This window comes from Crocuta crocuta, unplaced genomic scaffold (assembly GCF_008692635.1).
Source record: "Crocuta crocuta isolate KB4526 unplaced genomic scaffold, BGI_CrCroc_1.0 scaffold154, whole genome shotgun sequence".
Classification (NCBI taxonomy): Eukaryota; Metazoa; Chordata; class Mammalia; order Carnivora; family Hyaenidae; genus Crocuta; species Crocuta crocuta.
The window spans coordinates 15,974,944-15,991,099 of record NW_027530545.1 but is presented as its reverse complement, the minus strand read 5'-3'; the positions used below and the strand labels follow the sequence as shown (position 1 = coordinate 15,991,099).

At 35.1% G+C, this 16,156-nt stretch overlaps 1 long non-coding RNA gene across 1 annotated transcript in view; it reads right to left on the bottom strand.

The window, feature by feature from the left end:
* LOC144234462 (uncharacterized) overlaps positions 1-16,156 on the bottom strand; it is a 44,303-nt gene that overhangs the window by 3,539 nt on the left and 24,608 nt on the right. Inside the window, exon 2 of the long non-coding RNA XR_013335960.1 lies at positions 12,060-12,175. This is a non-coding gene — a long non-coding RNA (uncharacterized LOC144234462). The remainder of the gene's footprint in view (positions 1-12,059; positions 12,176-16,156) is intronic.

Genomic DNA, 16,156 nt, shown 5'->3' with positions numbered 1-16,156 from the left:
CTAACTTGGACCTTCATGCCCTTTGATGGATAAAATTCAGTGTATTCTTGCAAAATAAGGTGGGTGGGTGGGTGTCTTCAGATTATAAAGACAGCACTTTCAGCACATAAGAGAGTATTGTGCAAACCTCTTTTATACAGATTTTGAGCTCTACTTTATTTAAGTGTTCATGGAATAATGTCAGTTTTAGGTCCAGTTGAACAAATATTGAGTGCCTACCATATGCAAGACTTCCTCTTCACTAGGAATGAAATCACCACACTGTGTCTTCTGTTTGCAGTATGTGGACTTTATGTTTGAAAAGGAATTCTTATATTTAAATATTTTTCTGTTTAGAGTTTATTGTTGTATACTGTAACCCAGTTAATTTCTCATCCAGTTTTTTAGAATGAAGATATAACTTGAGTCCCATTTTTGAAAATAAAATTCTGCTAAAATTTAAAAATTAATTCTGGGGGAAATTGATTTTCAAGATTCAAATGTGTAAAGACTTATATTGAACTTTTCAGCCTCATTTTTAATCAGCTGATGTTAATGATAAGATACATACTTTTTGTATCTTGTTGCTGAAAATATTTTTTGCATTTCAGCACGTTGAGTTAAAATAAAGTTGTTACTACTTATTCAGAATTAATTGGTTTATTTTGTGTTTATTTGAATATATAAACTCTTCTTTTTCAGATTGCTATGATGCTTTACAAAAGAGCCATGTGTTTGATATGGTGACTTTAAGTTATGCATACTAATTGTTTTTCTTACATAGGAAAGCTAGTATTTTTTGGAGTCTATTGAAGACTTATTCCTTAACTGTGAGATATCATACCTATATTTGCTTTGACATATGCATTACCATCAGTACTAAAAGACTTAATGTCATATAACTTTAATGTAGTACTTAAAGATCATCTTTCCCTGTCGTCCTATCCCTTCTTAACTTAATTATTTGCTGTCATCAAAAAGAACAGAATTGGGGCAATGCTTTCCTGGCCTAGCTTAGGCCAGTAACACAGTTAGTGCTTAAAAATTGTGGCCAAAGTGGCAGTACAAATGTACAGTGAAAAATCTCCCATACACATGCTTATGTACACACACACTGAATTTCCCTTAGAAGAATAAAGGATTGAAACATGTAAGAATTGCATGTTGTCTATGCAATTAAAGTAAAATAGGGCAAATGGTGGTCATAGTCTAAACTTTAAATGGATTATGTACAACCATTCCCCTTCTACTTTGCAATAGCCAGCACCATGAAAAAACAGGGTTTCTTTTAGGACATTGTTTCCTCAGTTCTACCACTCAAGAATCACTTATTTTTAAGAGAATGCCAATATTAGCATTTGTTTTTGATCTCTATTTTTAAACAGAAGGCACACTGGTAAAAAAAAAAAATATATATATATATATATTACATATAATATGTTGTTGCTACTTCTTTTGGTGCGAGAGGTTTGTGTTCATGTGCAGTGGATAGTGGCAAAGAAGTTTGTTCTTCCTGATAAGAATGCTTCCTTTTCATCTCTTCTTCTCTTGCCTTCCATCCTTAATTTTTTTTGTAAAAGACTCAGGTATAGCCAAACAACTGTAGGATTTTTTCCTTATTTAGGAATAACAATACAGCACACTTCCCCCTCCCAAAAACCAATGACAATTCTGATATTCACTTGGCTCTAAAATAGATTTATTGTCATAGATTATTAGAACTAAGCTAAAAAGATATGCAGTAAATGAGGAAAAATGAAGATGACATGCAGTTGAAAAAGAATAGTAAAATTAGATCCATTAAACTTGATAAATACCAGAAATGTAAGCAGAAATTTGAATCAGTAGAAGACAAGGCTCATAAATGCTCCCACATCACAAAGACAAGAATTCTATCAACAACAGTTCATTAAATGGAGTGCCAGGCACTGTACTGAACTTGATATGATCCATATCCTCTTAAGTCTATGTTCTTGAGGAAAGCACAGTTATATAATACAGTATGTGAATTGTGATACAAGAGGGGAACCTAATATGAGTTGAGAATGGAGATCCCAGAGAGCCTCTGCGGAAGTGATGTCTAAATCGAAATTGAGTGGCAGTTAGGCAGATTCTTGGGAGTGTTCTCCAACTGGGACTCGTGTGAAGTCCCAGAGGTTGACCAGGGTTCATGTAGAACGTGTATGGGAATGAAGATGAACATGGCTGTATCCTAATGTGTAAGTGAAGGGAAAAGAAGAGTAAACCAGAAGGCGAAATTAATGATTTTTTTAAAAAGGTATTGGAGGAGTCCATTTTAACCTGAGTGCTGAGGGGGTTTAAGTGAAGTGTCATGATCAACACTCTATCAATCTTCAGATGAATTGCAGGAGGCTAGAGGAGAAGGTAAGGAGACCCTGAAGAAGTAAGGAATGCTAGTGCTCTGTGCTAGGCTAGGAGCACAGAGATGGAGCAAAAGGGAGAGATCTATGAAGAAATACTGCAAGCTGTTAGAAATAAATTGCATGTGGTAGAAGAGACAGGTGACTCCTAGTAATCACAAGAGTAGCAGAAGCTTTGAGAGAAAAACTGATTATTTTGATTTGGAGCCTGTTGAGCCTAAGGTTCCTATGGGACGTTCTGGTTGGGTATGTGAATCTTAAATGTGAGAGCGATCTGGGTAATAAAGTCAGGAATCCTCAACATACAGTAGATAGACGTGCATGCAGGCTAGTAATGAGAAGACAGCACAGGTCAGAAACGGATAGTGAAAGAGCAGCTTACAAAAGAGGATGAATAGTCACAAAGATAAAACAAGAGTGATCCATCCCAGAAGTTGGAAAAAAGAATGTTTCAAGACAATGTCATGCTGACCAAATAGGAAGCTACAATATAAATTCAATATTCATTTGAAAGAGGACATGACAGGAGTCAAGTCAGGAAAGAAGTAAGTAGAATTGGAGTGAGAAAATGAATGTTCCAAGTATAGAACACGGAACATTATGGGATAGGGTTTAGAATCTGTTTCTTATTGTGTTCTCTTTTACAGTAAAAGAAGTATCAGTATATTATGATGATGATAAGAGTTAGAAAGTAGAAAACAGATGGGATTACTGAGGTTGTGATCAGAAGAGAAGAGAAATGGAAATCAGATCCCAGACAGGAAGATTGCTCCTAACATGTGCAAGGGAGAAATGTGTGGATATAGACTCAAATTTAGACTTTGTTTTGGTCTGAAAGTTGATATACTTATTTTATGTCTTTTATTCCTTGTGAGGTCAGGTACTCACAGTAAAAGGGACAAGTGATAGGTTTAAAGCAAAGGGTCAACAAACTTACTTTTTAAAGGACTTAGGTAGTAAATCCTTTACCTATTCAACCATGCCATCGTGTGAAAGCCCTTGCTTTAGACAATATGTAAACAAATGAGTGTGGCTGTGTTCCATTAGAACTATTTACAAAAGTAGGCAGTGGGCTAGATTTGGCCTCTGTGCCATAGTTTGCTGAATTCAAAGGTTTGAGAAGACCAGGGGAGTTTAATTGATAAGGTTAAAAAATATGAATGGCCCAGTTGAGATTGGAGACCATGACTTTACAGAGGATGAGGAGAACAAATGTTTGCCGCATAGCTGATATTACCAAAGAAATAATTGAAAGAGAAACAGTAACTGCAGATACTAATTTTTTCCTTTAAAAAAGATGAATTTTGGGGTTCCTGGCTCTGTCAGTAGAGCATGTAACTGGACCTCAGGGTTTTAAATTCAAGCCCCACACTCAGTGTACAGATTACTTAAAAATAAAGTCTTAAAAAATGAATTTTGGAAATGAGAAAATTTATAGGGTTCATGAGCAATTATCCAAACCTAGACACACTGGGTGACTTGTAAATTGTAGAGATAGGTAGTGTGAGCCTCAAGAAATAAATACTTTAAAGCCCTATTCCTCTGACAATAGTTCATGTGAAAAAAATTTTGAAATCAATAACTCTTAGCTTTGTAGTGATTCACTTCTAAAGTTAACATTTAAATTATATAGAAGTAGTATATTAGCATAGTACCCAAAGCATAGACAATGCTGAATATTGACAGAAATTAATTCAAGCATAGGAAGTTGAGGCTTGACTGACAGTATTAAACTATTAGAAGGAAGTCTAACTTACTGTAATATTTGCAAATGTAAAAGTTGACCACAACCTGGTGTGTTCCCAACCCTGCCTGCCCCAGCGCCTGTCCTTCAGGGTGACATATGGAGACAGCTATTAGCCTCCCTGCAGAGGGATCATCTTGCCTTGCTGATGACCCTGGCCGGTTTAGAAGTATAAACTGTATCAAGTGTAAAAATATAAATGTTATAAATACATATGTAAAAATGGTCATCTATTATAAATAAAAAGGAAACCAGACAGGAAGAAAATGGAGAACTGGAATTGGGAAATAAAAGTCAAATTTTTCCTCTTGCATAAATGGGAATTAAAAATATTTTCTTACTTATTTTTAAATGTTGAGTTATAAACATTCAGGGATTTTTTTCTTTTAATTAAGAAGCTTCAACCATATCCACTGGTAGAATATATAGAATATATAGTCAATAGATGATAGATAGATAGATAGATGGATAGATGNGGGGGAGGAACCAATTAGGACACCAAACAGAGAAGGCAAAGATAACATTACAATGTAGAACTAGTATGACTAATGGATAGGTTAAACACACCTACTATAAGAAAAAGTTACTCAGCAGTTATTTCATTCATCAGATTGTGCTAGCTGGGAATGTAATGAGAGGGAAATGCCCTGTTTTGATGGAGTTTAATAAAATGAATAATAACAGATAAGCCTTAGGGCATCTGGGTAGCTCAGTCTACCGCACTGGGCTTTGTGCTTGGGATTCTCTCTCCCTTTCCCTCTACCTGTCCTCCACTCACTCTATCTCTCAAAATAAAGCAAAAAACTCTTAAAGTAGTTTTAAAATAAAAATAAAATGCAAGCCTTGTGTAATGGAAAGTAAAGGGTGTTGTATAACATATCTCACAGTCCACAGTTGTTAATCCAGCATAGGGAAGGAAGAGCATTTTTATGAAGGAATATGTGTGGAGGCTCAGGTAAGAGGAGATGGTGATTTTACTGAAATTCAGTACAGCTGAAGGGCAGTGCTTCTTGTTGATGTGTTGTACCTCTGTGTTTGTGTGTCTTTTCTTGGGGATAGAAATCCAAGTGAGAGAATTCCAGTAGGTCTAACTCAAATTGACTAGATCAAGTAAAAAATGGAAATATTACCTCCACAAAAGGCTTGGAATTAGGTTGACTTTATATGGAAATGATTTCAAACTTCCTAGGAACTGATCATTCCTATGATATGTGAATTGAAGTAACTACTGAAAAGTATTTTCTTTTAAGGTACTATAAACCAGATTACCTTAGGAAATTGCAAAAAGTAAATCAAATCATGTGTATAAGACTAAAGCAGCATCCTGGAGGTAGCAGTAGCCTAGTAAATGTTTTCACCAGTTGTAACTCATTTGTTCATTTCTCCTTTGAGTCCTGTCAATGTGTACTTCTTGTATTTGAAACTTTTTATTAGATACACACAAACTTAACGATGTTTATGTTTTTCTAATGACTTGATCTTTTAATCATAATAAAACAGTCCTCTTTATCTCTCAGAATGCAGTCTTGAAGTCTACTTTAGTAATATTAATATAGCTACATCAGCTTTTTAAAGCTTACATTAGCATGGTGCATATATTGCCACTCTTTCAATTTCAACCTGTTGGCGTTTTTATATCTAAACTGAGTCTTTTGTAGACAACATATAGTTGTGTCTAACTTTTTTATCTAGTCCAGTAAGTTCTGCCTCTCATAAATACGTTACATGAATTATCTAGTTACTTACATCTGTTGTCTTGATATTGCTTTTCTGTCTTTGCCTTGTTTTCTGTTCCTCTGTTGCTTCTTTCCTGCTCTTTCTGTGTTTTTAAAAATGTTTTTAATATTCTATTTCTTCTGTTTACTTTTTAATCTATGCTTTATTTGCATTTTTGTTAGTTGCTCAGACATTATAATATGTGTCCCTATCACAGTCTACTTGCAATTAATATTTCATCATTTCAAATAAACTATAAAACACATACTACTGTTTCATTTATCACCGCCTTATCCTTTGCATCACTCATCAGATGCTTTACTTCTCTCTATATTGTAAATCCTACAATATCGCTGTAGTATTATTGTAAACAGTCAATAGTGCTTTTAAAGAAACTGAGAAGAAAAATGAAAGAAAATATTTTCTACTATTTCAATACTCTTTACTATTCTATGGAATAACCCATAGATATGCTTCTCCATATATTAACTGCACTTATTTAGAGAGCTCTGGAGAGAGTTTTGGATAAGTTAATGACTGATGATCTGAAAAGTAAGCAAATGTACAAACAAAAATATTTGTTAATGCATGGTAACCAAGAGTTGTACAGAGAGGGGATGAAATCTGAGCATACTGTGTGATTCACCTGAGAATGAAGTTTTTATACCAGCATAATGATATAAACAGTGAATATTGCCATAACCACAAGTTGTGATTTTATGCTCTTAATCTTTCTTAGTGGGAAATTAATAATGCCTGAAACTAAAAAGTTAAAAAAAAAAGCAAAAAATTAATAAATAGTAACAAGTTTGGAGTTTGGAAAGAGGAAGGTAAGTTCCAAATGGAAGATTTCACAGCAGTCAGAGTTTGACTCTGGGAAGTAGGAGTGGCAATAAAGTAGGGGACTGCTCTTTCTCCTAACAGGTTTAATTTTACTATTTGCCTTTTTATATTATGTGCATGTACTGATCTGATAACTAAAACAGTTGTGAAGCCAATGGGAATATCCTGGTGGAGAGGAAAAACATAAATATAGAAGAAACAGACTAATCGACAAGGTAAGATTTTCAGCTACACACATTGGGATGATAATCAACAAAGTAAGTGGCCTTAAACAGAAGAAAAGATAGATAGTTCTGCTCTATTGAACAAGAGGAAAGGTTGATAGGATCAGAGTAGATGATGGTAGGTTTCTGTTTGGTGATAGGAAACTGAAAGATGTCCTAGTTCTGTTTTCCCTGTGAAGAAGTCAGCATGAGAGTAAAATGGAAGCAAAGTGTCACTGCCTTTCCCTGAGGTCCAGCAGTGATGTCATTGAGAGGATTTTCTTTTTCAATCATTTAAAAGTTTTCCATTAGTTTTCTTTGGGCTACATCTGTTGTTATATTCATCATTATATACTGATACTTTACTACTTAATTTTGTATGTGTTTCCTTTCATAATTTCTCATTTTCTTCCACTTAGTCTCAGGTTTACATCCCTCATAAGACTTCTGTAGTCTTTTGAAGATGTGTTCTTTTTCCTTCTCTGAATAACCCACATAAGCTTTGTGTATGAATATCTGAGGGCTGTTATCATCTGAAGAAAAATTATAAATGCCTATGTCATCCCTATAATTTCTGAACTGCTTGTGTGCTATGGATAGTATATTGTCAAAATGTTAAAGAAGCTTGAAAGCAAATGCAGATGCCAAACAAAGTCTCCTGTGCGTAAGTTTCTGTCTCAAAGAGACTGACAGGGTATGCTTTGAGCCTGGAGGAAGGATTTGGTATGCCTGATGATAGTAACTGGAGAAAGATGCATAGACACTGAAGGATACTCAGTCTAAGCCTGATAATTAGAACTTGTGTCCACTAACCACCAGTGTTTGCTGCTCTCAGACCACATAGATTTTATTAAGAAACTGGGAGCTGGTGTCACTGCATTTGAAGCCTCCATTGTTTACCAGCTGTGTGTTCTTGGGCAAATTACGTAAACTCTGAGTTTATTGCCTCATTCCTTAAAATGTTGATAATATTATTACTTTATAAGAATGCTGTGGGGGCACCTGGGTGGCTCAGTCGGTTAAGCATCCAGCTTCAGCTCAGGTCATGATCTCGTCGTTTGTGGTTTTGAGCCCCGCTTTGGGCTCTGTGCTGACAACTAGCTCAGAGCCTGGAGCCTGTTTCAGATTCTCTGTCTCCCTCTCTCTCTCTGACCTTCCCCTGCTCTCTCTCTCTCTCTCCTAGAAATAAATAAAACATTAAAAAATTAAAAAAAAAAAACCAGAATGCTGTGAAGATTGAATGGCAGAGTGGATGTGAATGCACCTACCACACCGGACATAAATACAAGCACTTACTTGGCCACAGAAGGAAGTAGCTCTTATTGCTCACTGCCACCAGCAACCAATCAATCAACAGTTAAATGAAACACCAGCTTCTCTAAATTTAAGGAAACGTTCTCTTTAGAGAATCAAGTTTTCATCCTTTCAGTGAGGCAATTAGCAATCATCTGACATAGGAAGTATGAAAACAAAATGGGGAAAGATGAGACAAGATTAGGGAAAGGGAGAGCGGATGGAGCAAGAGACTGGAGAGTATGAGAGCAATTATAGAATAAAGATGCTGAGGTCTTGGGTTTATGTCCATGCGCATAGATGTAGGGGGAGACCCAATATTTCCAAACTGTGCTCACGTGACCAGTGTATAAATGCAGGTTCATCATGAAACTAATATTCAGCTTCAATGTTCCCTCACTTGCACAAATGAGCTCCTTCCAGGGCTCTGGGAGAAATTGTGGTAATGTGATTACATATTCATGTGTTTTCATAAAATCTGCAAAATGTTTGGACTGCAATTAGTTAAGATGGTTGCCTTTCACTTCAGCTTTCTCTGTCACTCTTCCCATCACATTGGCCAGGAGAGAGTTAGGGGGGAGGCATGGGGTTGGAGTGGCCCACCCAGGCATTTTGAGGCTCCTACCAAGGAAAGATGAGTTGGGAATATATTTAGTTTAAGTTTTGTGGGATGCATATTTGTGGGTCACAAATGCTCATGTTAAGTTATTGCTAGCTGTTCTGTTAGGAATGGTTTCCAGGAATAATCCTACTGCCCATCATGCAACATCCTTAAAAACCTGTAAAAACAAAACAAAACAAAACAAAACCCAGGGCCATAGGTTGTACCATGGTATAAATATGTCCTACTGCACCTGGCATTGAAGTAATGTGTAATGGAGGAGAAACAATGTTTGAAAAGTATGGAGACAAATGGCTTGTAGAAAAGTCTAACCTTCAGATATGTCCATTTGCAAGAGATGAACTTAGTTCTCATTAATACCTCAAAAAAAAGTTGTGTTAAGAATATACTCAATAATGCCTCATATGTAATTATCAGTGCATGATCATTATTTTTCCTGATGGAATTTGTGTGAAATTTATCAAAATGTCGTATGTAAGGCACAAAACCTCTAGCAGTATTGAAGACACAGTACAATTGGGTATGAAGTCATGTTTTAAGCATCCCAATATACCACATCTCATTACCAATAAAATGAAGCTGACGTTTTAAAAAAAAAAAACTATCAGTACTATAACAAATTTCATCAGCCATGTTTCAGGCTGAATTATGTTTCTGTTACCTCTTTAGAAACAATACATTACAAAATTGTCGATATGAAGAAGTGTGCAAAGATTATGCAAACTGTAAGAAAAAGAAGTATAGTGTATGTCAGGCAATTAGTAAAACTATTGTGCTTATATTGATTCTGTGATGTCTATATCAACTTTGAAAAGCTGTACTTTATTGTAATTTCGTTTCTCACCCAAACTAAATATTCATTTTTCTAATAAATTTTGTAGTAATAATTTAGTTCTTTTTTCTCTTAACAACTCTGCGCCCCCACCCCCCCCTCGCCCCCCAACCAAACTGTATAAACCTCAAACGTTACTTGACCCTGCCTGGACAGTGAGATAATTCAGGATAGAACATTTTTTCTAGAAAGGGACATTAGTTCACTCCTAACGCTGCTGAGAGCTTCCAGTTAATCACGAAACTCAAATGAATCATACCACAGACGGGGCTACTTTCAGAAATTGACTCCTTTTCTTTTAGTACCTAGCTACGGTCTTTTAATTCTCCATAACGGATCAGCTGCATCCTAGAGCAGATGCTGGCTAAAGCCTTGGGGCATCCTTGCACTTAATGACTTTCCCTTTCAAATTAGCATGAGACCTCTCAAGCCTTATTTCCTCCCAGCAAAATGGGGCAGCCAGGACACAGGATCTAGAGATACCAAAAGAAAAGTTTATGATGTTCTCTCTGTTATTGCTCTAAGTAAAAAGTTTATCTTAATTTCTCTTTTTTTTTTAATGAAGGATAACCCTATGAAATCTCTTTATGTCTTACAAATTGAGCTTGAATTGTTTCTGAGATAAAACCAAGTGCTCTTTGTTACAGTGATTACAAATGAGATATTAATACTGTGAATATTAAATTTGGCTTTCCTTTCTATCGAGGCTGAAATCATCAGTCTTTTTAACAAGAAGATCTATGCCCTGGTTTCTCAAACCTATATACAAGCATGCTGAACCAACTTCCTGAGCTAGAAGCCATGGGAATGAAAAGACAGCAGAGCAGACATGAAGCTGCTGCATCTTACTAATCTGTAAATTAAATGATCCTCACATGGTCTATCTTCCTTCTGCTTTGATCAGACATCTGCTTGTTTGTGTTTTCCAATCAGGCAGCGTTTCATTCCTTCCCTTCCTCTCCAAAATATTTCTTTATTTTCACATTTATAGAAAGGGCTTTACATAATGGCTATATTTATTCCTTCTGTACCTCTTAGTGGAATGAAATGTATCTCTGTATCTCATCTCCATTTAAGTTTAGTGACTTCCTGTCTTCTTGGTCAATGTTTATATCTCTTAGGGTTTTGAGTTTGTTTTGTGAAAAAGATGCTAAGAACCTCTTTCCAAAATTGTCTCAGACCTACTTAGAGTCTTCAGACATATATAGTTTTTGCTGATTCTCTCCTACTCCTTTTCCCTCCATTTCTCTATTCATCCTTGCTCTCCCTGCGCCCTTCCCCTTGATTTCATTACCATTCAGAGAAGACTGAGGAGAGCAAGAAGTTACTTGCTGGATCTCATACTCTATTGGGACCTGAGAGGGATTTGGTACACCTTGACAACATGACTAGTGATGACATCAGGCAAGAGAACAGTTTCTGCCTAGAGACAATTTGGATCTCAGACTAGATTGCAACCATTGGTGAAGTCAGAACATCACAGAAGGCACAGAAACTTTGTGAGCCACCAGTAGAAGCAAATGATTGTGAACTTAGGGAAATGTTTCTTAGAATTGTGAAACGAAATTTTTATCTTTCCGTTTCTGGGCGAGCTACCACCCCAATCCTGCTTAAGATATCATTTTGAGAAAATATTCACTTGATATTAAAAAAAGCCTTTAAAAACTTTAGATTAGAATAGATGTCTCACCAGCCACCTGAGCTCAAGCTTCAATCTGCATTTTTATTTATGTTTAATCCACATTCCTCACTTAGTCCACAATGTTCTCCTTAATAATTTATCTCTTACACCTTTCTGTCATTATTCCAACCAGGAGGGAAACATCTCCAGAGATTCAAGTGGCAACGAAAAATTTTGTGTATATCTTTTTTTACATTTTTTAAAAGTCTATTTATTTATCTTGAGAGAGAGACCGTATGCATGAGCAGAGGAGGGGCAGAGAGAGAGAGGGAGAGCGAGAATCCCAAGCAGGCTGTGGGATGTCAGCACAGAGCCCGATATGGAGCTCAAATTCACAAACCATGAGATCATGACCTGAGCCAAAACCAAGTGTCAGACACTTAACCAACTGAGCCACCCAAGTGCCCCAACTTTGTGGATATCTTGACTCTGATTACAGAATACTCACTGATCTTCAGGACCTCATATGTGGCTATCAGAATTCAAGGCTTAATTTATCTGGGAACATATCACTACTATTTACATCTTCCATTTCCTCTAGATAGGAAAGATCACCAGCTATTTAAGCTACAATTACTTTTGTACTACATCTTTTATAAATTTAATACTACAGGAAAAAATATTTTAAAGCATGCACAAAAATTAAGAAAAGAGCAAAAGAAAACATGACAATCATTAAATGTCAATATATTTTTGAGATACTAGTTAGCTAAGGCAAAAAGAGAAAGCTGATGAATTAACATTATCCCATAAAAGGAAATGTACCTGTTCCTCAGATGACGTCTTTTTAAATGTCGATTTCTAATGCAATTAATCAGATTACAACATTCCAATAATATCACCATCTCCCATGTTCTTCAACTCTTAGATATATGCAATATCTGTAAAATGGCATAGTAATGGTAGCTATTAGAATTCACCATTTCTGTAAGTCAAAGTAGTTACATATTGCCAATTTCATATGGCATAAAAATCATTATCACATTAGCTTAAGTTTAGTAATATAGGGAAAAAATGTTCCCATCTTTATCTCCAACCAAACCCATTGCTCCTTTTAATGGTAATTGTGTCTTCATCCAGAATATCTTTAATATANAAACCCACGAACCGTGAGATCATGACCTAAGCGAAAGTCGGACGCTTAACCGACTAAACCACCCAGGCGCCCCTATGGTTTACTTTCTAAAAAGAAACTTAACACCACAATTTATGTATCAGTAGCTTCTTGTCCTCCTCACCCCTCCGTTTTAAAAAAAACGAATATATAAATATTCCATTGTAAGAATCTAATATGATTTATTTTATCAACCCCAATTGATGGATTTTTCAGGTTGGTGGTATTTTTAAGATGACTATTGACATCATCAGGTAAATCGTTTACTATTACAAACAATGTTGTAGTAAATAGCACGGAAGGCACAATCCTATATGTGCAGATGTAGGATTAAGATATATTCTCAGGAATGGAATCGCTGGGTCCAGTGGTAAACATATTTGCACTTGGGATGTGCAAATATGCATTATATTGCTTCTACAAGGGCGGTTTATGCTCCTGCCAAGCAATGAATAAAAAAGCCACTTCCTTAAAGCTTTGCCAGCATACTATGTCATTAAATGGTTAGAATTTCTGCCTATATGACAGGAGGAAAATAGTGTTTTTGTATGGTTTTAATTTGTATTTCTATTACTATGAATAGAGCTTAGTACTTTTTTCATTGAAGGTACTCTCCCGGCCCTCCGCCCAGAAAGAGGCTACTCTTTTCTCCCCTTACTGTGAAGTTATGGACCTTTTTCCCATCATTTTCTAGAAGCACTTTATATATTAAGAAGATTGACACTATACTTCTAATATAAACTTTAAATACTTTTCCCAGTTAGTCACTTATATTTTGATTTTGCCTATTGTTTAGTTTTTTAACTGAGCAAAAGTTTTTATTTTTATAGAAGTCAGTGTATCCATTTATTTATCTTTTCTTTAATAGCTTCCAGATTTTAAATTATAGAAGGGCTCCATGTCTGTAAAGGATTTTGCTCAAGTTTTCTTCTAATACCTTCATGGTTCTTTTAAACAATTATTTGATTCTTGTGGAACTGATCATATTATAAAATGGAAGATTTGAACATTATTTTTTTGATGCCTAACTAGCTCTTCCAACATCATTTATTGAAAGTCCATTTGTCCTTTGTCATTTCAGATGCAGTTTTATATAGGTCCAACTTTGGATAGATAGTTTCATATTTATTTTGTTTCATTGTCTATTCTTGCACCTGTATCACACTGGTTTCATTTTACAAAATTTTTTATCTGTTTTAACATCTGAGAGTTTTAGTCCCTTTTCAATGCTCCTATTTTTCAAAATTTTCCATGTTATTTTTTCTTGTTTATTTTTCCATAGATTTTAAAGTAACTTTTTCTAGTTCTTAAAAGGGTCCTGTTGATACTTTTGAGATTACAGTACATTTTTCAGTTAATTTAGGGAGAACCAACATCTTGTTATTTTTATCCCCTAGAAACTATACCTTTTCTTTGTTGCAATTAGAAACAGGATCTTTTTTTTCTCCTATTACATTTTGTAACTTGTTCCTTTTATATATGAAATCTATTGATTTGTGAATACTAATTTTCTACTCTACTACCTTATTGAATTCTCTTGCTCCTTCTAGTAGTTTTCAGGTTAATTTTATTTTCCAAGTATATAGTCATATCACTTGCAAATAGTGACAGTTGTATATATATCCTTCCCATTTTATACAAGCAATATATTAATATATTATTCATTGTATAAAAAATCAAGCAATACAGAAATATTGTGAATCACAAATAAGAATCCTTTTTAACATCTCCAACCAACCATTTTCCTCAAATGCAACCCACTGCTCATCTAAAGTTTTCTCTGTATATTCCCATAGGTCTATATGTGAAATTATGCATAGTTTTGTTTTTCTATCTTCATATTTAGAATGTATTTTCTATACTATCATTTTACACAGTAGTCTTTAAGAATAATTCTTTCAAACAATCACAGATGTAGTTTGCAGGTACGAAACAAAGACTTGCTTTCCTGAGTCATTTTAGAGGAAGTTACTAACCTAATAATCTATAAACCTGAATACTTTAGTGTAAATTTCCTACATACAAGGATGTTATCCAAGAGAATCATCAAAATCAGGTAATCAACATCAATATATTAAAATCATCTGAGACTCCATTTGCCTTTCACCCATTGCCTTACTAATGTTATTTATAGCAAAAGAATCCAGCTCAGCCTTATTTGTTACATTTAGTTGTAATGTCTTTAGTCACCTTTAGTTTTTCCTTGACTTTTGTGATCTTGATTCCTATGAAGATTACTGGCCAATTATTTTGTAGAATATCCTTCAATTTGGGTTGGTTTGATATTTTCTCCTGATTAAATTCAGGTTATACCCAAGAGCACAGTCACAGGAACATCACAGAAGAAAATCTGTATCCTTCTCATTGTGTCTTATCTGGTGGTACATGACTCTCATTTGTCCCATTACTGATTATATTCACTTTGATCTTTTAATTAAGGTACTATTTGCAAGCCTTTGCCATGGTGATGTTACTCCTATACTTTTGTAATTAGTAAGCATTTTGCAAGGAGTTATTTTGAAACCAAGTAAGTATCCCACTCTTCATCAAAATTTTTACTTATTTATGTATTTATTTATATCCATATGAACATGCATGATTTCATATTTTATTCAATGGGTTGTCCTGGATCAGGCCAGTGAGGGCTTCATCAAGGTGATTTCTGTGTTTTTTGTCGTGTCTCCTGATGGTCTTTAAGTACTTCCTTGCTTCTGGTACAGCAAGATGTTTTAGACTTATATTTCTACCTCAGCCCTAGAATCAGCCATTTCTTCAAGCAATCCCAGTTCCTTTCAGTAGAGAATGATATTTAGAAGCCAGGATCTAGACACTTGGTATGCTTACTGCTGCTAGAGTATCTCTGTTCCCAGATCCTTTTCATGGACAAAGCTAGAGAATATATGTTTATGTATATGTATATGTGTATGCATTTATATATTTACATCCTTTTTCTGAACTCATTCTATGTCCACCCTCATATTGAAAACCAGTTTCACACTGATAGTTCCAGTGTGAAAATTTTAGTATTTTCCCTTTCATAACGAGAGACCCCTTCTTTGCTGGTGATAAAATTGTCTCACATTACCCTTAAGAGGTTTAGTTATTTCATTAGGTTTCCTGAATGTAGTCAGTCAACTATCTCCACCACCACCCCACCCCCCAAGCTCACATGGGCATCATCTTCACCCTGTTCAGATTCTGATATCCCACTCTAGGGCACTGAAGCTTCTCCTGTTTCTGGGGGGTCACCTATCTTGTATTCATGTAATGACTTTAGAAATGAAATTGTTCAGGAAGAAGTAGTGCAATAGGAAGTATAGATTGATATTTTTAATGGGTTTTTTAATAGTAAAATAACCCAAACATCAATTTGGAAATCAAAACCAGTCTTTAATTGGCTTTATGTTTTACTTAATGTATGTATTAAAACATCTTTCAGTGTAAATATATATACATCCCCTGCCTTCTTTTCAAATTGCCTTGATCAGTCCTATATTATGGTTATACTGTGGCTGGTCAATAGAAGGATGATAAGATCTACCTTTGATTTCTTGAATATTTCAATTTACAAACAATGGATATATTGTAGATATTGTCTTTTTGTTTATATTTCCACGTAGAAAATGCAAAGTGGAACTTCTGGGCTGAAAGATACTATTGGTACATTATTTTAGTCAGTGTTTTGGATAAATTTTCTTTTGACCTACTTATGTTTTCTTAGTGATTTGAAAGAAATTCCATGTAATAA